Source organism: Hyperolius riggenbachi, chromosome 2 (genome assembly GCF_040937935.1).
Source record: "Hyperolius riggenbachi isolate aHypRig1 chromosome 2, aHypRig1.pri, whole genome shotgun sequence".
NCBI lineage: Eukaryota > Metazoa > Chordata > Amphibia > Anura > Hyperoliidae > Hyperolius > Hyperolius riggenbachi.
The window spans coordinates 147,509,317-147,527,643 of NC_090647.1; the positions used below are offsets into that span (position 1 = coordinate 147,509,317).

Here is an 18,327-nt window from a genome sequence, read left to right on the forward strand (position 1 = left end):
AAACAACGCCTGCAGCACCTGGGGTTCACAGCCGGTCTCCCATGCAGCTACTAACCAGGCCTGAAGCCGCTTAGCTTCCGCGATCTGACGAGAGCGGGTGCTTTCGGCTTAGTGTGGCCGCAGGCAACCTCCAGGGCGCCGTTCCGGCGCCTTGAAGGTGAGGCTTTCCACGCGTGCTCATAGCCATTGGGCCTCAAACCCAAAACAATGCCTGCAGCACCTGGGGTTCACAGCCGGTCTCCCATGCAGCTACTAACCAGGCCTGAAGCCGCTTAGCTTCCGCGATCTGACGAGAGCGGACGCTTTCGGCTTAGTGTGGCTGCAGGGAACCTCCAAGGCGCCGTTCCGGCGCCTTGAAGGTGAGGCTTCCCACGCGTGCTCATAGCCATTGGGCCTCAAACCCAAAACAACGCCTGCAGCACCTGGGGTTCACAGCCGGTCTACCATGCAGCTACTAACCAGGCCTGAAGCCGCTTAGCTTCCGCGATCTGACGAGAGCGGGCGCTTTCGGCTTAGTGTGGCCGCAGGCAACCTCCAAGGCGCCGTTCCGGCGCCTTGAAGGTGAGGCTTCCCACGCGTGCTCATAGCCATTGGGCCTCAAACCCAAAACAACGCCTGCAGCACCTGGGGTTCACAGCCGGTCTCCCATGCAGCTACTAACCAGGGCTGAAGCCGCTTAGCTTCCGCGATCTGACGAGAGCGGGCGCTTTCGGCTTAGTGTGGCCGCAGGCAACCTCCAGGGCGCCGTTCCGGCGCCTTGAAGGTGAGGCTTCCCACGCGTGCTCATAGCCATTGGGCCTCAAACCCAAAACAATGCCTGCAGCACCTGGGGTTCACAGCCGGTCTCCCATGCAGCTACTAACCAGGCCTGAAGCCGCTTAGCTTCCGCAATCTGACGAGAGCGGGCGCTTTCAGCTTAGTGTGGCCGCAGGCAACCTCCAGGGCGCCGTTCCGGCGCCTTGAAGGTGAGGCTTCCCACGCGTGCTCATAGCCATTGGGCCTCAAACCCAAAACAATGCCTGCAGCACCTGGGGTTCACAGCCGGTCTCCCATGCAGCTACTAACCAGGCCTGAAGCCGCTTAGCTTCCGCGATCTGACGAGAGCGGGCGCTTTCGGCTTAGTGTGGCCGCAGGCAACCTCCAAGGCGCCGTTCCGGCGCCTTGAAGGTGAGGCTTCCCACGCGTGCTCATAGCCATTGGGCCTCAAACCCAAAACAATGCCTGCAGCACCTGGGGTTCACAGCCGGTCTCCCATGCAGCTACTAACCAGGCCTGAAGCCGCTTAGCTTCCGCGATCTGACGCTTTCGGCTTAGTGTGGCCACAGGCAAGCTCCAGGGCGCCGTTCCGGCGCCTTGAAGGTGAGGCTTCCCACGCGTGCTCATAGCCATTGGGCCTCAAACCCAAAGCAATGCCTGCAGCACCTGGGGTTCACAGCCGGTCTCCCATGCAGCTACTAACCAGGCCTGAAGCCGCTTAGCTTCCGCGATCTGACGGGAGCGGGCGCTTTCGGCTTAGTGTGGCCGCAGGCAACTTCCAAGGCGCCGTTCCGGCGCCTTGAAGGTGAGGCTTCCCACGCGTGCTCATAGCCATTGGGCCTCAAACCCAAAACAACGCCTGCAGCACCTGGGGTTCACAGCCGGTCTCCCATGCAGCTACTAACCAGGCCTGAAGCCGCTTAGCTTCCGCGATCTGACGAGAGCGGGCGCTTTCGGCTTAGTGTGGCCGCAGGCAACCTCCAGGGCGCCGTTCCGGCGCCTTGAAGGTGAGGCTTCCCACGCGTGCTCATAGCCATTGGGCCTCAAACCCAAAACAACGCCTGCAGCACCTGGGGTTCACAGCCGGTCTCCCATGCAGCTACTAACCAGGCCTGAAGCCGCTTAGCTTCCGCGATCTGACGAGAGCGGACGCTTTCGGCTTAGTGTGGCCGCAGGCAACCTCCAGGGCGCCGTTCCGGCGCCTTGAAGGTGAGGCTTCCCACGCGTGCTCATAGCGATTGGGCCTCAAACCCAAAACAACGCCTGCAGCACCTGGGGTTCACAGCCGGTCTCCCATGCAGCTACTAACCAGGCCTGAAGCCGCTTAGCTTCCGCGATCTGACGAGAGCGGGCGCTTTCGGCTTAGTGTGGCCGCAGGCAACCTCCAGGGCGCCGTTCCGGCGCCTTGAAGGTGAGGCTTCCCACGCGTGCTCATAGCCATTGGGCCTCAAACCCAAAACAACGCCTGCAGCACCTGGGGTTCACAGCCGGTCTCCCATGCAGCTACTAACCAGGCCTGAAGCCGCTTAGCTTCCGCGATCTGACGAGAGCGGGCGCTTTCGGCTTAGTGTGGCCGCAGGCAACCTCCAGGGCGCCGTTCCGGCGCCTTGAAGGTGAGGCTTCCCACGCGTGCTCATAGCCATTGGGCCTCAAACCCAAAACAATGCCTGCAGCACCTGGGGTTCACAGCCGGTCTCCCATGCAGCTACTAACCAGGCCTGAAGCCGCTTAGCTTCCGCGATCTGACGAGAGCGGGCGCTTTCGGCTTAGTGTGGCCGCAGGCAACCTCCAAGGTGCCGTTCCGGCGCCTTGAAGGTGAGGCTTCCCACGCGTGCTCATAGCCATTGGGCCTCAAACCCAAAACAATGCCTGCAGCACCTGGGGTTCACAGCCGGTCTCCCATGCAGCTACTAACCAGGCCTGAAGCCGCTTAGCTTCCGCGATCTGACGAGAGCGGGCGCTTTCGGCTTAGTGTGGCCGCAGGCAACCTCCAGGGCGCCGTTCCGGCGCCTTGAAGGTGAGGCTTCCCACGCGTGCTCATAGCCATTGGGCCTCAAACCCAAAACAATGCCTGCAGCACCTGGGGTTCACAGCCGGTCTCCCATGCAGCTACTAACCAGGCCTGAAGCCGCTTAGCTTCCGCGATCTGACGAGAGCGGGCGCTTTCGGCTTAGTGTGGCCGCAGGCAACCTCCAAGGCGCCGTTCCGGCGCCTTGAAGGTGAGGCTTCCCACGCGTGCTCATAGCCATTGTGCCTCAAACCCAAAACAACGCCTGCAGCACCTGGGGTTCACAGCCGGTCTCCCATGCAGCTACTAACCAGGCCTGAAGCCGCTTAGCTTCCGCGATCTGACGAGAGCGGGCGCTTTCGGCTTAGTGTGGCCGCAGGCAACCTCCAAGGCGCCGTTCCGGCGCCTTGAAGGTGAGGCTTCCCACGCGTGCTCATAGCCATTGGGCCTCAAACCCAAAACAACGCCTGCAGCACCTGGGGTTCACAGCCGGTCTCCCATGCAGCTACTAACCAGGCCTGAAGCCGCTTAGCTTCCGCGATCTGACGAGAGCGGGCGCTTTCGGCTTAGTGTGGCCGCAGGCAACCTCCAAGGCGCCGTTCCGGCGCCTTGAAGGTGAGGCTTCCCACGCGTGCTCATAGCCATTGGGCCTCAAACCCAAAACAACGCCTGCAGCACCTGGGGTTCACAGCCGGTCTCCCATGCAGCTACTAACCAGGCCTGAAGCCGCTTAGCTTCCGCGATCTGACGAGAGCGGGCGCTTTCGGCTTAGTGTGGCCGCAGGCAACCTCCAGGGCGCCGTTCCGGCGCCTTGAAGGTGAGGCTTCCCACGCGTGCTCATAGCCATTGGGCCTCAAACCCAAAACAACGCCTGCAGCACCTGGGGTTCACAGCCGGTCTCCCATGCAGCTACTAACCAGGCCTGAAGCCGCTTAGCTTCCGCGATCTGACGAGAGCGGGCGCTTTCGGCCTAGTGTGGCCGCAGGCAACCTCCAGGGCGCCGTTCCGGCGCCTTGAAGGTGAGGCTTCCCACGCGTGCTCATAGCGATTGGGCCTCAAACCCAAAACAACGCCTGCAGCACCTGGGGTTCACAGCCGGTCTCCCATGCAGCTACTAACCAGGCCTGAAGCCGCTTAGCTTCCGCGATCTGACGAGAGCGGGCGCTTTCGGCTTAGTGTGGCCGCAGGCAACCTCCAGGGCGCCGTTCCGGCGCCTTGAAGGTGAGGCTTCCCACGCGTGCTCATAGCCATTGGGCCTCAAACCCAAAACAATGCCTGCAGCACCTGGGGTTCACAGCCGGTCTCCCATGCAGCTACTAACCAGGCCTGAAGCCGCTTAGCTTCCGCGATCTGACGAGAGCGGGCGCTTTCGGCTTAGTGTGGCCGCAGGCAACCTCCAGGGCGCCGTTCCGGCGCCTTGAAGGTGAGGCTTCCCACGCGTGCTCATAGCCATTGGGCCTCAAACCCAAAACAACGCCTGCAGCACCTGGGGTTCACAGCCGGTCTCCCATGCAGCTACTAACCAGGCCTGAAGCCGCTTAGCTTCCGCGATCTGACGAGAGCGGGCGCTTTCGGCTTAGTGTGGCCGCAGGCAACCTCCAGGGCGCCGTTCCGGCGCCTTGAAGGTGAGGCTTCCCACGCGTGCTCATAGCCATTGGGCCTCAAACCCAAAACAACGCCTGCAGCACCTGGGGTTCACAGCCGGTCTCCCATGCAGCTACTAACCAGGCCTGAAGCCGCTTAGCTTCCGCGATCTGACGAGAGCGGGCGCTTTCGGCTTAGTGTGGCCGCAGGCAACCTCCAGGGCGCCGTTCCGGCGCCTTGAAGGTGAGGCTTCCCACGCGTGCTCATAGCCATTGGGCCTCAAACCCAAAACAATGCCTGCAGCACCTGGGGTTCACAGCCGGTCTCCCATGCAGCTACTAACCAGGCCTGAAGCCGCTTAGCTTCCGCGATCTGACGAGAGCGGGCGCTTTCGGCTTAGTGTGGCCGCAGGCAACCTCCAGGGCGCCGTTCCGGCGCCTTGAAGGTGAGGCTTCCCACGCGTGCTCATAGCCATTGGGCCTCAAACCCAAAACAATGCCTGCAGCACCTGGGGTTCACAGCCGGTCTCCCATGCAGCTACTAACCAGGCCTGAAGCCGCTTAGCTTCCGCGATCTGACGAGAGCGGGCGCTTTCGGCTTAGTGTGGCCGCAGGCAACCTCCAGGGCGCCGTTCCGGCGCCTTGAAGGTGAGGCTTCCCACGCGTGCTCATAGCCATTGGGCCTCAAACCCAAAACAATGCCTGCAGCACCTGGGGTTCACAGCCGGTCTCCCATGCAGCTACTAACCAGGCCTGAAGCCGCTTAGCTTCCGCGATCTGACGAGAGCGGGTGCTTTCGGCTTAGTGTGGCCGCAGGCAACCTCCAAGGCGCCGTTCCGGCGCCTTGAAGGTGAGGCTTCCCACGTGTGCTCATAGCCATTGGGCCTCAAACCCAAAACAACGCCTGCAGCACCTGGGGTTCACAGCCGGTCTCCCATGCAGCTACTAACCAGGCCTGAAGCCACTTAGCTTCCGCGATCTGACGAGAGCGGGCGCTTTCGGCTTAGTGTGGCCGCAGGCAACCTCCAGGGCGCCGTTCCGGCGCCTTGAAGGTGAGGCTTCCCACGCGTGCTCATAGCCATTGGGCCTCAAACCCAAAACAACGCCTGCAGCACCTGGGGTTCACAGCCGGTCTCCCATGCAGCTACTAACCAGGCCTGAAGCCGCTTAGCTTCCGCGATCTGACGAGAGCGGGCGCTTTCGGCTTAGTGTGGCCGCAGGCAACCTCCAGGGCGCCGTTCCGGCGCCTTGAAGGTGAGGCTTCCCACGCGTGCTCATAGCCATTGGGCCTCAAACCCAAAACAATGCCTGCAGCACCTGGGGTTCACAGCCGGTCTCCCATGCAGCTACTAACCAGGCCTGAAGCCGCTTAGCTTCCGCGATCTGACGAGAGCGGGCGCTTTCGGCTTAGTGTGGCCGCAGGCAACCTCCAGGGCGCCGTTCCGGCGCCTTGAAGGTGAGGCTTCCCACGCGTGCTCATAGCCATTGGGCCTCAAACCCAAAACAATGCCTGCAGCACCTGGGATTCACAGCCGGTCTCCCATGCAGCTACTAACCAGGCCTGAAGCCGCTTAGCTTCCGCGATCTGACGAGAGCGGGCGCTTTCGGCTTAGTGTGGCCGCAGGCAACCTCCAAGGCGCCGTTCCGGCGCCTTGAAGGTGAGGCTTCCCACGCGTGCTCATAGCCATTGGGCCTCAAACCCAAAACAACGCCTGCAGCACCTGGGGTTCACAGCCGGTCTCCCATGCAGCTACTAACCAGGCCTGAAGCCGCTTAGCTTCCGCGATCTGACGAGAGCGGTCGCTTTCGGCTTAGTGTGGCCGCAGGCAACCTCCAGGGCGCCGTTCCGGCGCCTTGAAGGTGAGGCTTCCCACGCGTGCTCATAGCCATTGGGCCTCAAACCCAAAACAATGCCTGCAGCACCTGGGGTTCACAGCCGGTCTCCCATGCAGCTACTAACCAGGCCTGAAGCCGCTTAGATTCCGCGATCTGACGAGAGCGGGCGCTTTCGGCTTAGTGTGGCCGCAGGCAACCTCCAGGGCGCCGTTCCGGCGCCTTGAAGGTGAGGCTTCCCACGCGTGCTCATAGCCATTGGGCCTCAAACCCAAAACAATGCCTGCAGCACCTGGGGTTCACAGCCGGTCTACCATGCAGCTACTAACCAGGCCTGAAGCCGCTTAGCTTCCGCGATCTGACGAGAGCGGGCGCTTTCGGCTTAGTGTGGCCGCAGGCAACCTCCAGGGCGCCGTTCCGGCGCCTTGAAGGTGAGGCTTCCCACGCGTGCTCATAGCCATTGGGCCTCAAACCCAAAACAATGCCTGCAGCACCTGGGGTTCACAGCCGGTCTCCCATGCAGCTACTAACCAGGCCTGAAGCCGCTTAGCTTCCGCGATCTGACGAGAGCGGGCGCTTTCGGCTTAGTGTGGCCGCAGGCAACCTCCAAGGCGCCGTTCCGGCGCCTTGAAGGTGAGGCTTCCCACGCGTGTTCATAGCCATTGGGCCTCAAACCCAAAACAACGCCTGCAGCACCTGGGGTTCACAGCCGGTCTCCCATGCAGCTACTAACCAGGCCTGAAGCCGCTTAGCTTCCGCGATCTGACGAGAGCGGGCGCTTTCGGCTTAGTGTGGCCGCAGGGAACCTCCAAGGCGCCGTTCCGGCGCCTTGAAGGTGAGGCTTCCCACGCGTGCTCATAGCCATTAAGCCTCAAACCCAAAACAACGCCTGCAGCACCTGGGGTTCACAGCCGGTCTCCCATGCAGCTACTAACCAGGCCTGAAGCCGCTTAGCTTCCGCGATCTGACGAGAGCGGGCGCTTTCGGCTTAGTGTGGCCGCAGGTAACCTCCAGGGCGCCGTTCCGGCGCCTTGAAGGTGAGGCTTCCCACGCGTGCTAATAGCCATTGGGCCTCAAACCCAAAACAATGCCTGCAGCACCTGGGGTTCACAGCCGGTCTCCCATGCAGCTACTAACCAGGCCTGAAGCCGCTTAGCTTCCGCGATCTGACGAGAGCGGGCGCTTTCGGCTTAGTGTGGCCGCAGGGAATCTCCTAAGCGCCGTTCCGGCGCCTTGAAGGTGAGGCTTCCCACGCGTGCTCATAGCCATTGGGCCTCAAACCCAAAACAACGCCTGCAGCACCTGGGGTTCACAGCCGGTCTCCCATGCAGCTACTAACCAGGCCTGAAGCCGCTTAGCTTCCGCGATCTGACGAGAGCGGGCGCTTTCGGCTTAGTGTGGCCGCAGGCAACCTCCAGGGCGCCGTTCCGGCGCCTTGAAGGTGAGGCTTCCCACGCGTGCTCAAAGCCATTGGGCCTCAAACCCAAAACAACGCCTGCAGCACCTGGGGTTCACAGCCGGTCTCCCATGCAGCTACTAACCAGGCCTGAAGCGGCTTAGCTTCCGCGATCTGCCGAGAGCGGGCGCTTTCGGCTTAGTGTGGCCGCAGGCAACCTCCAGGGCGCCGTTCCGGCGCCTTGAAGGTGAGGCTTCCCACGCGTGCTCATAGCCATTGGGCCTCAAACCCAATACAATGCCTGCAGCACCTGGGGTTCACAGCCGGTCTCCCATGCAGCTACTAACCAGGCCTGAAGCCGCTTAGCTTCCGCGATCTGACGAGAGCGGGCGCTTTCGGCTTAGTGTGGCCGCAGGCAACCTACAAGGCGCCGTTCCGGCGCCTTGAAGGTGAGGCTTCCCACGCGTGCTCATAGCCATTGGGCCTCAAACCCAAAACAACGCCTGCAGCACCTGGGGTTCACAGCCGGTCTCCCATGCAGCTACTAACCAGGCCTGAAGCCGCTTAGCTTCCGCGATCTGACGAGAGCGGGCGCTTTCGGCTTAGTGTGGCCGCAGGCAACCTCCAGGGCGCCGTTCCGGCGCCTTGAAGGTGAGGCTTCCCACGCGTGCTCATAGCCATTGGGCCTCAAACCCAAAACAATGCCTGCAGCACCTGGGGTTCACAGCCGGTCTCCCATGCAGCTACTAACCAGGCCTGAAGCCGCTTAGCTTCCGCGATCTGACGAGAGCGGGCGCTTTCGGCTTAGTGTGGCCGCAGGCAACCTCCAAGGCGCCGTTCCGGCGCCTTGAAGGTGAGGCTACCCACGCGTGCTCATAGCCATTGGGCCTCAAACCCAAAACAACGCCTGCAGCACCTGGGGTTCACAGCCGGTCTCCCATGCAGCTACTAACCAGGCCTGAAGCCGCTTAGCTTCCGCGATCTGACGAGAGCGGGCGCTTTCGGCTTAGTGTGGCCGCAGGCAACCTCCAGGGCGCCGTTCCGGCGCCTTGAAGGTGAGGCTTCCCACGCGTGCTCATAGCCATTGGGCCTCAAACCCAAAACAATGCCTGCAGCACCTGGGGTTCACAGCCGGTCTCCCATGCAGCTACTAACCAGGCCTGAAGCCGCTTAGCTTCCGCGATCTGACGAGAGCGGGCGCTTTCGGCTTAGTGTGGCCGCAGGCAACCTCCAGGGCGCCGTTCCGGCGCCTTGAAAGTGAGGCTTCCCACGCGTGCTCATAGCCATTGGGCCTCAAACCCAAAACAATGCCTGCAGCACCTGGGGTTCACAGCCGGTCTCCCATGCAGCTACTAACCAGGCCTGAAGCCGCTTAGCTTCCGCGATCTGACGAGAGCGGGCGCTTTCAGCTTAGTGTGGCCGCAGGCAACCTCCAAGGCGCCGTTCCGGCGCCTTGAAGGTGAGGCTTCCCACGCGTGCTCATAGCCATTGGGCCTCAAACCCAAAACAACGCCTGCAGCACCTGGGGTTCACAGCCGGTCTCCCATGCAGCTACTAACCAGGCCTGAAGCCGCTTAGCTTCCGCGATCTGACGAGAGCGGGCGCTTTCGGCTTAGTGTGGCCACAGGCAACCTCCAGGGCGCCGTTCCGGCGCCTTGAAGGTGAGGCTTCCCACGCGTGCTCATAGCCATTGGGCCTCAAACCCAAAACAATGCCTGCAGCACCTGGGGTTCACAGCCGGTCTCCCATGCAGCTACTAACCAGGCCTGAAGCCGCTTAGCTTCCGCGATCTGACGAGAGCGGGCGCTTTCAGCTTAGTGTGGCCGCAGGCAACCTCCAAGGCGCCGTTCCGGCGCCTTGAAGGTGAGGCTTCCCACGCGTGCTCATAGCCATTGGGCCTCAAACCCAAAACAACGCCTGCAGCACCTGGGGTTCACAGCCGGTCTCCCATGCAGCTACTAACCAGGCCTGAAGCCGCTTAGCTTCCGCGATCTGACGAGAGCGGGCGCTTTCGGCTTAGTGTGGCCGCAGGCAACCTCCAGGGCGCCGTTCCGGCGCCTTGAAGGTGAGGCTTCCCACGCGTGCTCATAGCCATTGGGCCTCAAACCCAAAACAATGCCTGCAGCACCTGGGGTTCACAGCCGGTCTCCCATGCAGCTACTAACCAGGCCTGAAGCCGCTTAGCTTCCGCGATCTGACGAGAGCGGGCGCTTTCGGCTTAGTGTGGCCGCAGGCAACCTCCAAGGCGCCGTTCCGGCGCCTTGAAGGTGAGGCTTCCCACGCGTGCTCATAGCCATTGGGCCTCAAACCCAAAACAATGCCTGCAGCACCTGGGGTTCACAGCCAGTCTCCCATGCAGCTACTAACCAGGCCTGAAGCCGCTTAGCTTCCGCGATCTGACGAGAGCGGGCGCTTTCGGCTTAGTGTGGCCGCAGGCAACCTCCAGGGCGCCGTTCCGGCGCCTTGAAGGTGAGGCTTCCCACGCGTGCTCATAGCCATTGGGCCTCAAACCCAAAACAATGCCTGCAGCACCTGGGGTTCACAGCCGGTCTCCCATGCAGCTACTAACCAGGCCTGAAGCCGCTTAGCTTCCGCGATCTGACGAGAGCGGGCGCTTTCGGCTTAGTGTGGCCGCAGGCAACCTCCAAGGTGCCGTTCCGGCGCCTTGAAGGTGAGGCTTCCCACGCGTGCTCATAGCCATTGGGCCTCAAACCCAAAACAACGCCTGCAGCACCTGGGGTTCACAGCCGGTCTCCCATGCAGCTACTAACCAGGCCTGAAGCCGCTTAGCTTCCGCGATCTGACAAGAGCGGGCGCTTTCGGCTTAGTGTGGCCGCAGGCAACCTCCAGGGCGCCGCTCCGGCGCCTTGAAGGTGAGGCTTCCCACGCGTGCTCATAGCCATTGGGCTTCAAACCCAAAACAATGCCTGCAGCACCTGGGGTTCACAGCCGGTCTCCCATGCAGCTACTAACCAGGCCTGAAGCCGCTTAGCTTCCGCGATCTGACGAGAGCGGGCGCTTTCGGCTTAGTGTGGCCGCAGGCAACCTCCAGGGCGCCGTTCCGGCGCCTTGAAGGTGAGGCTTCCCACGCGTGCTCATAGCCATTGGGCCTCAAACCCAAAACAATGCCTGCAGCACCTGGGGTTCACAGCCGGTCTCCCATGCAGCTACTAACCAGGCCTGAAGCCGCTTAGCTTCCGCGATCTGACGAGAGCGGGCGCTTTCGGCTTAGTGTGGCCGCAGGCAACCTCCAGGGCGCCGTTTCGGCGCCTTGAAGGTGAGGCTTCCCACGCGTGCTCATAGCCATTGGGCCTCAAACCCAAAACAATGCCTGCAGCACCTGGGGTTCACAGCCGGTCTCCCATGCAGCTACTAACCAGGCCTGAAGCCGCTTAGCTTCCGCGATCTGACGAGAGCGGGCGCTTTCGGCTTGGTGTGGCCGCAGGCAACCTCCAAGGCGCCGTTCCGGCGCCTTGAAGGTGAGGCTTCCCACGCGTGCTCATAGCCATTGGGCCTCAAACCCAAAACAACGCCTGCAGCACCTGGGGTTCACAGCCGGTCTCCCATGCAGCTACTAACCAGGCCTGAAGCCGCTTAGCTTCCGCGATCTGACGAGAGCGGGCGCTTTCGGCTTAGTGTGGCCGCAGGCAACCTCCAGGGCGCCGTTCCGGTTCCTTGAAGGTGAGGCTTCCCACGCGTGCTCAAAGCCATTGGGCCTCAAACCCAAAACAACGCCTGCAGCACCTGGGGTTCACAGCCGGTCTCCCATGCAGCTACTAACCAGGCCTGAAGCGGCTTAGCTTTCGCGATCTGCCGAGAGCGGGCGCTTTCGGCTTAGTGTGGCCGCAGGCAACCTCCAGGGCGCCGTTCCGGCGCCTTGAAGGTGAGGCTTCCCACGCGTGCTCATAGCCATTGGGCCTCAAACCCAAAACAATGCCTGCAGCACCTGGGGTTCACAGCCGGTCTCCCATGCAGCTACTAACCAGGCCTGAAGCCGCTTAGCTTCCGCGATCTGACGAGAGCGGGCGCTTTCGGCTTAGTGTGGCCGCAGGCAACCTCCAAGGCGCCGTTCCGGCGCCTTGAAGGTGAGGCTTTCCACGCGTGCTCATAGCCATTGGGCCTCAAACCCAAAACAACGCCTGCAGCACCTGGGGTTCACAGCCGGTCTCCCATGCAGCTACTAACCAGGCCTGAAGCCGCTTAGCTTCCGCGATCTGACGAGAGCGGGCGCTTTCGGCTTAGTGTGGCCGCAGGCAACCTCCAGGGCGCCGTTCCGGCGCCTTGAAGGTGAGGCTTCCCACGCGTGCTCATAGCCATTGGGCCTCAAACCCAAAACAATGCCTGCAGCACCTGGGGTTCACAGCCGGTCTCCCATGCAGCTACTAACCAGGCCTGAAGCCGCTTAGCTTCCGCGATCTGACGAGAGCGGGCGCTTTCGGCTTAGTGTGGCCGCAGGCAACCTCCAAGGCGCCGTTCCGGCGCCTTGAAGGTGAGGCTACCCACGCGTGCTCATAGCCATTGGGCCTCAAACCCAAAACAACGCCTGCAGCACCTGGGGTTCACAGCCGGTCTCCCATGCAGCTACTAACCAGGCCTGAAGCCGCTTAGCTTCCGCGATCTGACGAGAGCGGGCGCTTTCGGCTTAGTGTGGCCGCAGGCAACCTCCAGGGCGCCGTTCCGGCGCCTTGAAGGTGAGGCTTCCCACGCGTGCTCATAGCCATTGGGCCTCAAACCCAAAACAATGCCTGCAGCACCTGGGGTTCACAGCCGGTCTCCCATGCAGCTACTAACCAGGCCTGAAGCCGCTTAGCTTCCGCGATCTGACGAGAGCGGGCGCTTTCGGCTTAGTGTGGCCGCAGGCAACCTCCAGGGCGCCGTTCCGGCGCCTTGAAGGTGAGGCTTCCCACGCGTGCTCATAGCCATTGGGCCTCAAACCCAAAACAATGCCTGCAGCACCTGGGGTTCACAGCCGGTCTCCCATGCAGCTACTAACCAGGCCTGAAGCCGCTTAGCTTCCGCGATCTGACGAGAGCGGGCGCTTTCGGCTTAGTGTGGCCGCAGGCAACCTCCAGGGCGCCGTTCCGGCGCCTTGAAGGTGAGGCTTCCCACGCGTGCTCATAGCCATTGGGCCTCAAACCCAAAACAATGCCTGCAGCACCTGGGGTTCACAGCCGGTCTCCCATGCAGCTACTAACCAGGCCTGAAGCCGCTTAGCTTCCGCGATCTGACGAGAGCGGGCGCTTTCAGCTTAGTGTGGCCGCAGGCAACCTCCAAGGCGCCGTTCCGGCGCCTTGAAGGTGAGGCTTCCCACGCGTGCTCATAGCCATTGGGCCTCAAACCCAAAACAACGCCTGCAGCACCTGGGGTTCACAGCCGGTCTCCCATGCAGCTACTAACCAGGCCTGAAGCCGCTTAGCTTCCGCGATCTGACGAGAGCGGGCGCTTTCGGCTTAGTGTGGCCGCAGGCAACCTCCAGGGCGCCGTTCCGGCGCCTTGAAGGTGAGGCTTCCCACGCGTGCTCATAGCCATTGGGCCTCAAACCCAAAACAATGCCTGCAGCACCTGGGGTTCACAGCCGGTCTCCCATGCAGCTACTAACCAGGCCTGAAGCCGCTTAGCTTCCGCGATCTGACGAGAGCGGGCGCTTTCGGCTTAGTGTGGCCGCAGGCAACCTCCAGGGCGCCGTTCCGGCGCCTTGAAGGTGAGGCTTCCCACGCGTGCTCATAGCCATTGGGCCTCAAACCCAAAACAATGCCTGCAGCACCTGGGGTTCACAGCCGGTCTCCCATGCAGCTACTAACCAGGCCTGAAGCCGCTTAGCTTCCGCGATCTGACGAGAGCGGGCGCTTTCGGCTTAGTGTGGCCGCAGGCAACCTCTAGGGCGCCGTTCCGGCGCCTTGAAGGTGAGGCTTCCCACGCGTGCTCATAGCCATTGGGCCTCAAACCCAAAACAATGCCTGCAGCACCTGGGGTTCACAGCCGGTCTCCCATGCAGCTACTAACCAGGCCTGAAGCCGCTTAGCTTCCGCGATCTGACGAGAGCGGGCGCTTTCAGCTTAGTGTGGCCGCAGGCAACCTCCAAGGCGCCGTTCCGGCGCCTTGAAGGTGAGGCTTCCCACGCGTGCTCATAGCCATTGGGCCTCAAACCCAAAACAACGCCTGCAGCACCTGGGGTTCACAGCCGGTCTCCCATGCAGCTACTAACCAGGCCTGAAGCCGCTTAGCTTCCGCGATCTGACGAGAGCGGGCGCTTTCGGCTTAGTGTGGCCGCAGGCAACCTCCAGGGCGCCGTTCCGGCGCCTTGAAGGTGAGGCTTCCCACGCGTGCTCATAGCCATTGGGCCTCAAACCCAAAACAACGCCTGCAGCACCTGGGGTTCACAGCCGGTCTCCCATGCAGCTACTAACCAGGCCTGAAGCCGCTTAGCTTCCGCGATCTGACGAGAGCGGGCGCTTTCGGCTTAGTGTGGCCGCAGGCAACCTCCAGGGCGCCGTTCCGGCGCCTTGAAGGTGAGGCTTCCCACGCGTGCTCATAGCCATTGGGCCTCAAACCCAAAACAATGCCTGCAGCACCTGGGGTTCACAGCCAGTCTCCCATGCAGCTACTAACCAGGCCTGAAGCCGCTTAGCTTCCGCGATCTGACGAGAGCGGGCGCTTTCGGCTTAGTGTGGCCGCAGGCAACCTGCAGGGCGCCGTTCCGGCGCCTTGAAGGTGAGGCTTCCCACGCGTGCTCATAGCCATTGGGCCTCAAACCCAAAACAACGCCTGCAGCACCTGGGGTTCACAGCCGGTCTCCCATGCAGCTACTAACCAGGCCTGAAGCCGCTTAGCTTCCGCGATCTGACGAGAGCGGGCGCTTTCGGCTTAGTGTGGCCGCAGGCAACCTCCAAGGTGCCGTTCCGGCGCCTTGAAGGTGAGGCTTCCCACGCGTGCTCATAGCCATTGGGCCTCAAACCCAAAACAACGCCTGCAGCACCTGGGGTTCACAGCCGGTCTCCCATGCAGCTACTAACCAGGCCTGAAGCCGCTTAGCTTCCGCGATCTGACAAGAGCGGGCGCTTTCGGCTTAGTGTGGCCGCAGGCAACCTCCAGGGCGCCGTTCCGGCGCCTTGAAGGTGAGGCTTCCCACGCGTGCTCATAGCCATTGGGCTTCAAACCCAAAACAATGCCTGCAGCACCTGGGGTTCACAGCCGGTCTCCCATGCAGCTACTAACCAGGCCTGAAGCCGCTTAGCTTCCGCGATCTGACGAGAGCGGGCGCTTTCGGCTTAGTGTGGCCGCAGGCAACCTCCAGGGCGCCGTTCCGGCGCCTTGAAGGTGAGGTTTCCCACGCGTGCTCATAGCCATTGGGCCTCAAACCCAAAACAATGCCTGCAGCACCTGGGGTTCACAGCCGGTCTCCCATGCAGCTACTAACCAGGCCTGAAGCCGCTTAGCTTCCGCGATCTGACGAGAGCGGGCGCTTTCGGCTTAGTGTGGCCGCAGGCAACCTCCAGGGCGCCGTTTCGGCGCCTTGAAGGTGAGGCTTCCCACGCGTGCTCATAGCCATTGGGCCTCAAACCCAAAACAATGCCTGCAGCACCTGGGGTTCACAGCCGGTCTCCCATGCAGCTACTAACCAGGCCTGAAGCCGCTTAGCTTCCGCGATCTGACGAGAGCGGGCGCTTTCGGCTTGGTGTGGCCGCAGGCAACCTCCAAGGCGCCGTTCCGGCGCCTTGAAGGTGAGGCTTCCCACGCGTGCTCATAGCCATTGGGCCTCAAACCCAAAACAACGCCTGCAGCACCTGGGGTTCACAGCCGGTCTCCCATGCAGCTACTAACCAGGCCTGAAGCCGCTTAGCTTCCGCGATCTGACGAGAGCGGGCGCTCTCGGCTTAGTGTGGCCGCAGGCAACCTCCAGGGCGCCGTTCCGGCGCCTTGAAGGTGAGGCTTCCCACGCGTGCTCATAGCCATTGGGCCTCAAACCCAAAACAATGCCTGCAGCACCTGGGGTTCACAGCCGGTCTCCCATGCAGCTACTAACCAGGCCTGAAGCCGCTTAGCTTCCGCGATCTGACGCTTTCGGCTTAGTGTGGCCGCAGGCAACCTCCAGGGCGCCGTTCCGGCGCCTTGAAGGTGAGGCTTCCCACGCGTGCTCATAGCCATTGGGCCTCAAACCCAAAACAACGCCTGCAGCACCTGGGGTTCACAGCCGGTCTCCCATGCAGCTACTAACCAGGCCTGAAGCCGCTTAGCTTCCGCGATCTGACGAGAGCGGGCGCTTTCGGCTTAGTGTGGCCGCAGGCAACCTCCAGGGCGCCGTTCCGGCGCCTTGAAGGTGAGGCTTCCCACGCGTGCTCATAGCCATTGGGCCTCAAACCCAAAACAACGCCTGCAGCACCTGGGGTTCACAGCCGGTCTCCCATGCAGCTACTAACCAGGCCTGAAGCCGCTTAGCTTCCGCGATCTGACGAGAGCGGGCGCTTTCGGCTTAGTGTGGCCGCAGGCAACCTACAAGGCGCCGTTCCGGCGCCTTGAAGGTGAGGCTTCCCACGCGTGCTCATAGCCATTGGGCCTCAAACCCAAAACAACGCCTGCAGCACCTGGGGTTCACAGCCGGTCTCCCATGCAGCTACTAACCAGGCCTGAAGCCGCTTAGCTTCCGCGATCTGACGAGAGCGGGCGCTTTCGGCTTAGTGTGGCCGCAGGCAACCTCCAGGGCGCCGTTCCGGCGCCTTGAAGGTGAGGCTTCCCACGCGTGCTCATAGCCATTGGGCCTCAAACCCAAAACAATGCCTGCAGCACCTGGGGTTCACAGCCGGTCTCCCATGCAGCTACTAACCAGGCCTGAAGCCGCTTAGCTTCCGCGATCTGACGAGAGCGGGCGCTTTTGGCTTAGTGTGGCCGCAGGCAACCTCCAAGGCGCTGTTCCGGCGCCTTGAAGGTGAGGCTTCCCACGCGTGCTCATAGCCATTGGGCCTCAAACCCAAAACAACGCCTGCAGCACACGGGGTTCACAGCCGGCCTCCCATGCAGCTACTAACCAGGCCTGAAGCCGCTTAGCTTCCGCGATCTGACGAGAGCGGGCGCTTTCGGCTTAGTGTGGCCGCAGGCAACCTCCAGGGCGCCGTTCCGGCGCCTTGAAGGTGAGGCTTCCCACGCGTGCTCATAGCCATTGGGCCTCAAACCCAAAACAATGCCTGCAGCACCTGGGGTTCACAGCCGGTCTCCCATGCAGCTACTAACCAGGCCTGAAGCCGCTTAGCTTCCGCGATCTGACGAGAGCAGGCGCTTTCGGCTTACTGTGGCCGCAGGCAACCTCCAAGGCGCCGTTCCGGCGCCTTGAAGGTGAGGCTTCCCACGCGTGCTCATAGCCATTGGGCCTCAAACCCAAAACAACGCCTGCAGCACCTGGGGTTCACAGCCGGTCTCCCATGCAGCTACTAACCAGGCCTGAAGCCGCTTAGCTTCCGCAATCTGACGAGAGCGGGCGCTTTCGGCTTAGTGTGGCCGCAGGCAACCTCCAGGGCGCCGTTCCGGCGCCTTGAAGGTGAGGCTTCCCACGCGTGCTCATAGCCATTGGGCCTCAAACCCAAAACAATGCCTGCAGCACCTGGGGTTCACAGCCGGTCTCCCATGCAGCTACTAACCAGGCCTGAAGCCGCTTAGCTTCCGCGATCTGACGAGAGCGGGCGCTTTCGGCTTAGTGTGGCCGCAGGCAACCTCCAAGGCGCCGTTCCGGCGCCTTGAAGGTGAGGCTTCCCACGCGTGCTCATAGCCATTGGGCCTCAAACCCAAAACAACGCCTGCAGCACCTGGGGTTCACAGCCTGTCTCCCATGCAGCTACTAACCAGGCCTGAAGCCGCTTAGCTTCCGCGATCTGACGAGAGCGGGCGCTTTCGGCTTAGTGTGGCCGCAGGCAACCTTCAGGGCGCCGTTCCGGCGCCTTGAAGGTGAGGCTTCCCACGCGTGCTCATAGCCATTGGGCCTCAAACCCAAAACAATGCCTGCAGCACCTGGGGTTCACAGCCGGTCTCCCATGCAGCTACTAACCAGGCCTGAAGCCGCTTAGCTTCCGCGATCTGACGAGAGCGGGCGCTTTCGGCTTAGTGTGGCCGCAGACAACCTCCAGGGCGCCGTTCCGGCGCCTTGAAGGTGAGGCTTCCCACGCGTGCACATAGCCATTGGGCCTCAAACCCAAAACAATGCCTGCAGCACCTGGGGTTCACAGCCGGTCTCCCATGCAGCTACTAACCAGGCCTGAAGCCGCTTAGCTTCCGCGATCTGATGAGAGCGGGCGCTTTCGGCTTAGTGTGGCCGCAGGCAACCTCCAAGGCGCCGTTCCGGCGCCTTGAAGGTGAGGCTTCCCACGTGTGCTCATAGCCATTGGGCCTCAAACCCAAAACAACGCCTGCAGCACCTGGGGTTCACAGCCGGTCTCCCATGCAGCTACTAACCAGGCCTGAAGCCGCTTAGCTTCCGCGATCTGACGAGAGCGGGCGCTTTCGGCTTAGTGTGGCCGCAGGCAACCTCCAAGGCGCCGTTCCGGCGCCTTGAAGGTGAGGCTTCCCACGCGTGCTCATAGCCATTGGGCCTCAAACCCAAAACAATGCCTGCAGCACCTGGGGTTCACAGCCGGTCTCCCATGCAGCTACTAACCAGGCCTGAAGCCGCTTAGCTTCCGCGATCTGACGAGAGCGGGCGCTTTCGGCTTAGTGTGGCCGCAGGCAACCTCCAAGGCGCCGTTCCGGCGCCTTGAAGGTGAGGCTTC

General features: G+C 62.1%; 61 non-coding genes and 28 pseudogenes across 61 annotated transcripts; all 89 read right to left on the reverse strand.

Annotated features, from left to right (window-relative positions):
- Positions 1-6: 6 nt before the first annotated feature.
- On the reverse strand, positions 7-125 carry LOC137559375 (5S ribosomal RNA). The gene has a single exon (XR_011029788.1). It is a non-coding gene; the product is annotated as a 5S ribosomal RNA (ribosomal RNA).
- An 83-nt stretch (positions 126-208) lies between these two features.
- On the reverse strand, positions 209-327 carry LOC137549123 (5S ribosomal RNA; annotated as a pseudogene).
- An 83-nt stretch (positions 328-410) lies between these two features.
- On the reverse strand, positions 411-529 carry LOC137558310 (5S ribosomal RNA; annotated as a pseudogene).
- An 83-nt stretch (positions 530-612) lies between these two features.
- Positions 613-731, reverse strand: LOC137547608 (5S ribosomal RNA; annotated as a pseudogene).
- Positions 732-814: 83 nt separating this feature from the next.
- LOC137547541 (5S ribosomal RNA) lies at positions 815-933 on the reverse strand (annotated as a pseudogene).
- An 83-nt stretch (positions 934-1,016) lies between these two features.
- LOC137558614 (5S ribosomal RNA) lies at positions 1,017-1,135 on the reverse strand. The gene has a single exon (XR_011029707.1). It is a non-coding gene; the product is annotated as a 5S ribosomal RNA (ribosomal RNA).
- A 275-nt stretch (positions 1,136-1,410) lies between these two features.
- LOC137552760 (5S ribosomal RNA) lies at positions 1,411-1,529 on the reverse strand. Its single transcript, XR_011027170.1, has one exon. It is a non-coding gene; the product is annotated as a 5S ribosomal RNA (ribosomal RNA).
- Positions 1,530-1,612: 83 nt separating this feature from the next.
- On the reverse strand, positions 1,613-1,731 carry LOC137555138 (5S ribosomal RNA). Its single transcript, XR_011027837.1, has one exon. It is a non-coding gene; the product is annotated as a 5S ribosomal RNA (ribosomal RNA).
- Positions 1,732-1,814: 83 nt separating this feature from the next.
- LOC137558548 (5S ribosomal RNA) lies at positions 1,815-1,933 on the reverse strand (annotated as a pseudogene).
- Positions 1,934-2,016: 83 nt separating this feature from the next.
- On the reverse strand, positions 2,017-2,135 carry LOC137555139 (5S ribosomal RNA). The gene has a single exon (XR_011027838.1). It is a non-coding gene; the product is annotated as a 5S ribosomal RNA (ribosomal RNA).
- An 83-nt stretch (positions 2,136-2,218) lies between these two features.
- On the reverse strand, positions 2,219-2,337 carry LOC137555140 (5S ribosomal RNA). The gene has a single exon (XR_011027839.1). It is a non-coding gene; the product is annotated as a 5S ribosomal RNA (ribosomal RNA).
- An 83-nt stretch (positions 2,338-2,420) lies between these two features.
- LOC137558625 (5S ribosomal RNA) lies at positions 2,421-2,539 on the reverse strand. The gene has a single exon (XR_011029708.1). It is a non-coding gene; the product is annotated as a 5S ribosomal RNA (ribosomal RNA).
- Positions 2,540-2,622: 83 nt separating this feature from the next.
- LOC137558636 (5S ribosomal RNA) lies at positions 2,623-2,741 on the reverse strand. Its single transcript, XR_011029709.1, has one exon. It is a non-coding gene; the product is annotated as a 5S ribosomal RNA (ribosomal RNA).
- Positions 2,742-2,824: 83 nt separating this feature from the next.
- Positions 2,825-2,943, reverse strand: LOC137558647 (5S ribosomal RNA). Its single transcript, XR_011029710.1, has one exon. It is a non-coding gene; the product is annotated as a 5S ribosomal RNA (ribosomal RNA).
- An 83-nt stretch (positions 2,944-3,026) lies between these two features.
- On the reverse strand, positions 3,027-3,145 carry LOC137555141 (5S ribosomal RNA). Its single transcript, XR_011027840.1, has one exon. It is a non-coding gene; the product is annotated as a 5S ribosomal RNA (ribosomal RNA).
- Positions 3,146-3,228: 83 nt separating this feature from the next.
- On the reverse strand, positions 3,229-3,347 carry LOC137555142 (5S ribosomal RNA). The gene has a single exon (XR_011027841.1). It is a non-coding gene; the product is annotated as a 5S ribosomal RNA (ribosomal RNA).
- Positions 3,348-3,430: 83 nt separating this feature from the next.
- LOC137555144 (5S ribosomal RNA) lies at positions 3,431-3,549 on the reverse strand. The gene has a single exon (XR_011027843.1). It is a non-coding gene; the product is annotated as a 5S ribosomal RNA (ribosomal RNA).
- Positions 3,550-3,632: 83 nt separating this feature from the next.
- On the reverse strand, positions 3,633-3,751 carry LOC137557039 (5S ribosomal RNA; annotated as a pseudogene).
- Positions 3,752-3,834: 83 nt separating this feature from the next.
- On the reverse strand, positions 3,835-3,953 carry LOC137555145 (5S ribosomal RNA). The gene has a single exon (XR_011027844.1). It is a non-coding gene; the product is annotated as a 5S ribosomal RNA (ribosomal RNA).
- An 83-nt stretch (positions 3,954-4,036) lies between these two features.
- On the reverse strand, positions 4,037-4,155 carry LOC137558659 (5S ribosomal RNA). The gene has a single exon (XR_011029711.1). It is a non-coding gene; the product is annotated as a 5S ribosomal RNA (ribosomal RNA).
- Positions 4,156-4,238: 83 nt separating this feature from the next.
- Positions 4,239-4,357, reverse strand: LOC137555146 (5S ribosomal RNA). The gene has a single exon (XR_011027845.1). It is a non-coding gene; the product is annotated as a 5S ribosomal RNA (ribosomal RNA).
- An 83-nt stretch (positions 4,358-4,440) lies between these two features.
- Positions 4,441-4,559, reverse strand: LOC137555148 (5S ribosomal RNA). Its single transcript, XR_011027847.1, has one exon. It is a non-coding gene; the product is annotated as a 5S ribosomal RNA (ribosomal RNA).
- An 83-nt stretch (positions 4,560-4,642) lies between these two features.
- LOC137558671 (5S ribosomal RNA) lies at positions 4,643-4,761 on the reverse strand. Its single transcript, XR_011029712.1, has one exon. It is a non-coding gene; the product is annotated as a 5S ribosomal RNA (ribosomal RNA).
- Positions 4,762-4,844: 83 nt separating this feature from the next.
- LOC137558684 (5S ribosomal RNA) lies at positions 4,845-4,963 on the reverse strand. The gene has a single exon (XR_011029714.1). It is a non-coding gene; the product is annotated as a 5S ribosomal RNA (ribosomal RNA).
- Positions 4,964-5,046: 83 nt separating this feature from the next.
- LOC137555982 (5S ribosomal RNA) lies at positions 5,047-5,165 on the reverse strand. The gene has a single exon (XR_011028646.1). It is a non-coding gene; the product is annotated as a 5S ribosomal RNA (ribosomal RNA).
- Positions 5,166-5,248: 83 nt separating this feature from the next.
- LOC137558069 (5S ribosomal RNA) lies at positions 5,249-5,367 on the reverse strand (annotated as a pseudogene).
- Positions 5,368-5,450: 83 nt separating this feature from the next.
- LOC137555153 (5S ribosomal RNA) lies at positions 5,451-5,569 on the reverse strand. Its single transcript, XR_011027851.1, has one exon. It is a non-coding gene; the product is annotated as a 5S ribosomal RNA (ribosomal RNA).
- Positions 5,570-5,652: 83 nt separating this feature from the next.
- LOC137558695 (5S ribosomal RNA) lies at positions 5,653-5,771 on the reverse strand. The gene has a single exon (XR_011029715.1). It is a non-coding gene; the product is annotated as a 5S ribosomal RNA (ribosomal RNA).
- An 83-nt stretch (positions 5,772-5,854) lies between these two features.
- On the reverse strand, positions 5,855-5,973 carry LOC137551891 (5S ribosomal RNA). The gene has a single exon (XR_011027075.1). It is a non-coding gene; the product is annotated as a 5S ribosomal RNA (ribosomal RNA).
- Positions 5,974-6,056: 83 nt separating this feature from the next.
- On the reverse strand, positions 6,057-6,175 carry LOC137559379 (5S ribosomal RNA; annotated as a pseudogene).
- Positions 6,176-6,258: 83 nt separating this feature from the next.
- LOC137559478 (5S ribosomal RNA) lies at positions 6,259-6,377 on the reverse strand (annotated as a pseudogene).
- Positions 6,378-6,460: 83 nt separating this feature from the next.
- On the reverse strand, positions 6,461-6,579 carry LOC137557638 (5S ribosomal RNA; annotated as a pseudogene).
- An 83-nt stretch (positions 6,580-6,662) lies between these two features.
- On the reverse strand, positions 6,663-6,781 carry LOC137558707 (5S ribosomal RNA). Its single transcript, XR_011029716.1, has one exon. It is a non-coding gene; the product is annotated as a 5S ribosomal RNA (ribosomal RNA).
- An 83-nt stretch (positions 6,782-6,864) lies between these two features.
- On the reverse strand, positions 6,865-6,983 carry LOC137559154 (5S ribosomal RNA; annotated as a pseudogene).
- Positions 6,984-7,066: 83 nt separating this feature from the next.
- On the reverse strand, positions 7,067-7,185 carry LOC137558165 (5S ribosomal RNA; annotated as a pseudogene).
- Positions 7,186-7,268: 83 nt separating this feature from the next.
- On the reverse strand, positions 7,269-7,387 carry LOC137558471 (5S ribosomal RNA; annotated as a pseudogene).
- An 83-nt stretch (positions 7,388-7,470) lies between these two features.
- Positions 7,471-7,589, reverse strand: LOC137555155 (5S ribosomal RNA). The gene has a single exon (XR_011027853.1). It is a non-coding gene; the product is annotated as a 5S ribosomal RNA (ribosomal RNA).
- An 83-nt stretch (positions 7,590-7,672) lies between these two features.
- On the reverse strand, positions 7,673-7,791 carry LOC137551195 (5S ribosomal RNA; annotated as a pseudogene).
- Positions 7,792-7,874: 83 nt separating this feature from the next.
- Positions 7,875-7,993, reverse strand: LOC137558718 (5S ribosomal RNA). The gene has a single exon (XR_011029717.1). It is a non-coding gene; the product is annotated as a 5S ribosomal RNA (ribosomal RNA).
- Positions 7,994-8,076: 83 nt separating this feature from the next.
- LOC137555156 (5S ribosomal RNA) lies at positions 8,077-8,195 on the reverse strand. Its single transcript, XR_011027854.1, has one exon. It is a non-coding gene; the product is annotated as a 5S ribosomal RNA (ribosomal RNA).
- Positions 8,196-8,278: 83 nt separating this feature from the next.
- LOC137558731 (5S ribosomal RNA) lies at positions 8,279-8,397 on the reverse strand. The gene has a single exon (XR_011029718.1). It is a non-coding gene; the product is annotated as a 5S ribosomal RNA (ribosomal RNA).
- An 83-nt stretch (positions 8,398-8,480) lies between these two features.
- Positions 8,481-8,599, reverse strand: LOC137555157 (5S ribosomal RNA). The gene has a single exon (XR_011027855.1). It is a non-coding gene; the product is annotated as a 5S ribosomal RNA (ribosomal RNA).
- An 83-nt stretch (positions 8,600-8,682) lies between these two features.
- Positions 8,683-8,801, reverse strand: LOC137558742 (5S ribosomal RNA). The gene has a single exon (XR_011029719.1). It is a non-coding gene; the product is annotated as a 5S ribosomal RNA (ribosomal RNA).
- An 83-nt stretch (positions 8,802-8,884) lies between these two features.
- Positions 8,885-9,003, reverse strand: LOC137556760 (5S ribosomal RNA). The gene has a single exon (XR_011029399.1). It is a non-coding gene; the product is annotated as a 5S ribosomal RNA (ribosomal RNA).
- An 83-nt stretch (positions 9,004-9,086) lies between these two features.
- On the reverse strand, positions 9,087-9,205 carry LOC137556969 (5S ribosomal RNA; annotated as a pseudogene).
- Positions 9,206-9,288: 83 nt separating this feature from the next.
- On the reverse strand, positions 9,289-9,407 carry LOC137556761 (5S ribosomal RNA). The gene has a single exon (XR_011029400.1). It is a non-coding gene; the product is annotated as a 5S ribosomal RNA (ribosomal RNA).
- An 83-nt stretch (positions 9,408-9,490) lies between these two features.
- LOC137555158 (5S ribosomal RNA) lies at positions 9,491-9,609 on the reverse strand. Its single transcript, XR_011027856.1, has one exon. It is a non-coding gene; the product is annotated as a 5S ribosomal RNA (ribosomal RNA).
- Positions 9,610-9,692: 83 nt separating this feature from the next.
- LOC137558753 (5S ribosomal RNA) lies at positions 9,693-9,811 on the reverse strand. Its single transcript, XR_011029720.1, has one exon. It is a non-coding gene; the product is annotated as a 5S ribosomal RNA (ribosomal RNA).
- Positions 9,812-9,894: 83 nt separating this feature from the next.
- On the reverse strand, positions 9,895-10,013 carry LOC137557674 (5S ribosomal RNA; annotated as a pseudogene).
- An 83-nt stretch (positions 10,014-10,096) lies between these two features.
- LOC137558764 (5S ribosomal RNA) lies at positions 10,097-10,215 on the reverse strand. Its single transcript, XR_011029721.1, has one exon. It is a non-coding gene; the product is annotated as a 5S ribosomal RNA (ribosomal RNA).
- An 83-nt stretch (positions 10,216-10,298) lies between these two features.
- LOC137559257 (5S ribosomal RNA) lies at positions 10,299-10,417 on the reverse strand (annotated as a pseudogene).
- An 83-nt stretch (positions 10,418-10,500) lies between these two features.
- On the reverse strand, positions 10,501-10,619 carry LOC137558775 (5S ribosomal RNA). The gene has a single exon (XR_011029722.1). It is a non-coding gene; the product is annotated as a 5S ribosomal RNA (ribosomal RNA).
- An 83-nt stretch (positions 10,620-10,702) lies between these two features.
- LOC137558786 (5S ribosomal RNA) lies at positions 10,703-10,821 on the reverse strand. The gene has a single exon (XR_011029723.1). It is a non-coding gene; the product is annotated as a 5S ribosomal RNA (ribosomal RNA).
- Positions 10,822-10,904: 83 nt separating this feature from the next.
- LOC137557630 (5S ribosomal RNA) lies at positions 10,905-11,023 on the reverse strand (annotated as a pseudogene).
- An 83-nt stretch (positions 11,024-11,106) lies between these two features.
- LOC137555159 (5S ribosomal RNA) lies at positions 11,107-11,225 on the reverse strand. Its single transcript, XR_011027857.1, has one exon. It is a non-coding gene; the product is annotated as a 5S ribosomal RNA (ribosomal RNA).
- An 83-nt stretch (positions 11,226-11,308) lies between these two features.
- LOC137552670 (5S ribosomal RNA) lies at positions 11,309-11,427 on the reverse strand (annotated as a pseudogene).
- An 83-nt stretch (positions 11,428-11,510) lies between these two features.
- On the reverse strand, positions 11,511-11,629 carry LOC137558798 (5S ribosomal RNA). The gene has a single exon (XR_011029725.1). It is a non-coding gene; the product is annotated as a 5S ribosomal RNA (ribosomal RNA).
- Positions 11,630-11,712: 83 nt separating this feature from the next.
- Positions 11,713-11,831, reverse strand: LOC137555161 (5S ribosomal RNA). The gene has a single exon (XR_011027859.1). It is a non-coding gene; the product is annotated as a 5S ribosomal RNA (ribosomal RNA).
- An 83-nt stretch (positions 11,832-11,914) lies between these two features.
- On the reverse strand, positions 11,915-12,033 carry LOC137558810 (5S ribosomal RNA). Its single transcript, XR_011029726.1, has one exon. It is a non-coding gene; the product is annotated as a 5S ribosomal RNA (ribosomal RNA).
- An 83-nt stretch (positions 12,034-12,116) lies between these two features.
- On the reverse strand, positions 12,117-12,235 carry LOC137555162 (5S ribosomal RNA). The gene has a single exon (XR_011027860.1). It is a non-coding gene; the product is annotated as a 5S ribosomal RNA (ribosomal RNA).
- An 83-nt stretch (positions 12,236-12,318) lies between these two features.
- Positions 12,319-12,437, reverse strand: LOC137558822 (5S ribosomal RNA). Its single transcript, XR_011029728.1, has one exon. It is a non-coding gene; the product is annotated as a 5S ribosomal RNA (ribosomal RNA).
- An 83-nt stretch (positions 12,438-12,520) lies between these two features.
- Positions 12,521-12,639, reverse strand: LOC137558834 (5S ribosomal RNA). Its single transcript, XR_011029729.1, has one exon. It is a non-coding gene; the product is annotated as a 5S ribosomal RNA (ribosomal RNA).
- Positions 12,640-12,722: 83 nt separating this feature from the next.
- On the reverse strand, positions 12,723-12,841 carry LOC137556762 (5S ribosomal RNA). The gene has a single exon (XR_011029401.1). It is a non-coding gene; the product is annotated as a 5S ribosomal RNA (ribosomal RNA).
- Positions 12,842-12,924: 83 nt separating this feature from the next.
- Positions 12,925-13,043, reverse strand: LOC137555163 (5S ribosomal RNA). The gene has a single exon (XR_011027861.1). It is a non-coding gene; the product is annotated as a 5S ribosomal RNA (ribosomal RNA).
- An 83-nt stretch (positions 13,044-13,126) lies between these two features.
- LOC137558845 (5S ribosomal RNA) lies at positions 13,127-13,245 on the reverse strand. The gene has a single exon (XR_011029730.1). It is a non-coding gene; the product is annotated as a 5S ribosomal RNA (ribosomal RNA).
- Positions 13,246-13,328: 83 nt separating this feature from the next.
- LOC137558857 (5S ribosomal RNA) lies at positions 13,329-13,447 on the reverse strand. The gene has a single exon (XR_011029731.1). It is a non-coding gene; the product is annotated as a 5S ribosomal RNA (ribosomal RNA).
- Positions 13,448-13,530: 83 nt separating this feature from the next.
- On the reverse strand, positions 13,531-13,649 carry LOC137556764 (5S ribosomal RNA). The gene has a single exon (XR_011029403.1). It is a non-coding gene; the product is annotated as a 5S ribosomal RNA (ribosomal RNA).
- Positions 13,650-13,732: 83 nt separating this feature from the next.
- Positions 13,733-13,851, reverse strand: LOC137555164 (5S ribosomal RNA). Its single transcript, XR_011027862.1, has one exon. It is a non-coding gene; the product is annotated as a 5S ribosomal RNA (ribosomal RNA).
- Positions 13,852-13,934: 83 nt separating this feature from the next.
- LOC137555165 (5S ribosomal RNA) lies at positions 13,935-14,053 on the reverse strand. Its single transcript, XR_011027863.1, has one exon. It is a non-coding gene; the product is annotated as a 5S ribosomal RNA (ribosomal RNA).
- Positions 14,054-14,136: 83 nt separating this feature from the next.
- On the reverse strand, positions 14,137-14,255 carry LOC137557676 (5S ribosomal RNA; annotated as a pseudogene).
- An 83-nt stretch (positions 14,256-14,338) lies between these two features.
- LOC137555167 (5S ribosomal RNA) lies at positions 14,339-14,457 on the reverse strand. Its single transcript, XR_011027865.1, has one exon. It is a non-coding gene; the product is annotated as a 5S ribosomal RNA (ribosomal RNA).
- An 83-nt stretch (positions 14,458-14,540) lies between these two features.
- LOC137559259 (5S ribosomal RNA) lies at positions 14,541-14,659 on the reverse strand (annotated as a pseudogene).
- An 83-nt stretch (positions 14,660-14,742) lies between these two features.
- On the reverse strand, positions 14,743-14,861 carry LOC137558868 (5S ribosomal RNA). Its single transcript, XR_011029732.1, has one exon. It is a non-coding gene; the product is annotated as a 5S ribosomal RNA (ribosomal RNA).
- Positions 14,862-14,944: 83 nt separating this feature from the next.
- LOC137558880 (5S ribosomal RNA) lies at positions 14,945-15,063 on the reverse strand. Its single transcript, XR_011029733.1, has one exon. It is a non-coding gene; the product is annotated as a 5S ribosomal RNA (ribosomal RNA).
- An 83-nt stretch (positions 15,064-15,146) lies between these two features.
- On the reverse strand, positions 15,147-15,265 carry LOC137557632 (5S ribosomal RNA; annotated as a pseudogene).
- Positions 15,266-15,348: 83 nt separating this feature from the next.
- On the reverse strand, positions 15,349-15,467 carry LOC137557635 (5S ribosomal RNA; annotated as a pseudogene).
- Positions 15,468-15,742: 275 nt separating this feature from the next.
- LOC137555169 (5S ribosomal RNA) lies at positions 15,743-15,861 on the reverse strand. Its single transcript, XR_011027866.1, has one exon. It is a non-coding gene; the product is annotated as a 5S ribosomal RNA (ribosomal RNA).
- Positions 15,862-15,944: 83 nt separating this feature from the next.
- LOC137555170 (5S ribosomal RNA) lies at positions 15,945-16,063 on the reverse strand. Its single transcript, XR_011027867.1, has one exon. It is a non-coding gene; the product is annotated as a 5S ribosomal RNA (ribosomal RNA).
- Positions 16,064-16,146: 83 nt separating this feature from the next.
- On the reverse strand, positions 16,147-16,265 carry LOC137555171 (5S ribosomal RNA). Its single transcript, XR_011027868.1, has one exon. It is a non-coding gene; the product is annotated as a 5S ribosomal RNA (ribosomal RNA).
- Positions 16,266-16,348: 83 nt separating this feature from the next.
- On the reverse strand, positions 16,349-16,467 carry LOC137558247 (5S ribosomal RNA; annotated as a pseudogene).
- An 83-nt stretch (positions 16,468-16,550) lies between these two features.
- Positions 16,551-16,669, reverse strand: LOC137550565 (5S ribosomal RNA; annotated as a pseudogene).
- An 83-nt stretch (positions 16,670-16,752) lies between these two features.
- LOC137549193 (5S ribosomal RNA) lies at positions 16,753-16,871 on the reverse strand (annotated as a pseudogene).
- Positions 16,872-16,954: 83 nt separating this feature from the next.
- Positions 16,955-17,073, reverse strand: LOC137558827 (5S ribosomal RNA; annotated as a pseudogene).
- An 83-nt stretch (positions 17,074-17,156) lies between these two features.
- Positions 17,157-17,275, reverse strand: LOC137558891 (5S ribosomal RNA). Its single transcript, XR_011029734.1, has one exon. It is a non-coding gene; the product is annotated as a 5S ribosomal RNA (ribosomal RNA).
- An 83-nt stretch (positions 17,276-17,358) lies between these two features.
- LOC137548969 (5S ribosomal RNA) lies at positions 17,359-17,477 on the reverse strand (annotated as a pseudogene).
- Positions 17,478-17,560: 83 nt separating this feature from the next.
- On the reverse strand, positions 17,561-17,679 carry LOC137556672 (5S ribosomal RNA). The gene has a single exon (XR_011029312.1). It is a non-coding gene; the product is annotated as a 5S ribosomal RNA (ribosomal RNA).
- An 83-nt stretch (positions 17,680-17,762) lies between these two features.
- Positions 17,763-17,881, reverse strand: LOC137557150 (5S ribosomal RNA). Its single transcript, XR_011029532.1, has one exon. It is a non-coding gene; the product is annotated as a 5S ribosomal RNA (ribosomal RNA).
- Positions 17,882-17,964: 83 nt separating this feature from the next.
- LOC137555172 (5S ribosomal RNA) lies at positions 17,965-18,083 on the reverse strand. The gene has a single exon (XR_011027869.1). It is a non-coding gene; the product is annotated as a 5S ribosomal RNA (ribosomal RNA).
- An 83-nt stretch (positions 18,084-18,166) lies between these two features.
- LOC137558903 (5S ribosomal RNA) lies at positions 18,167-18,285 on the reverse strand. The gene has a single exon (XR_011029735.1). It is a non-coding gene; the product is annotated as a 5S ribosomal RNA (ribosomal RNA).
- Positions 18,286-18,327: the final 42 nt, after the last annotated feature.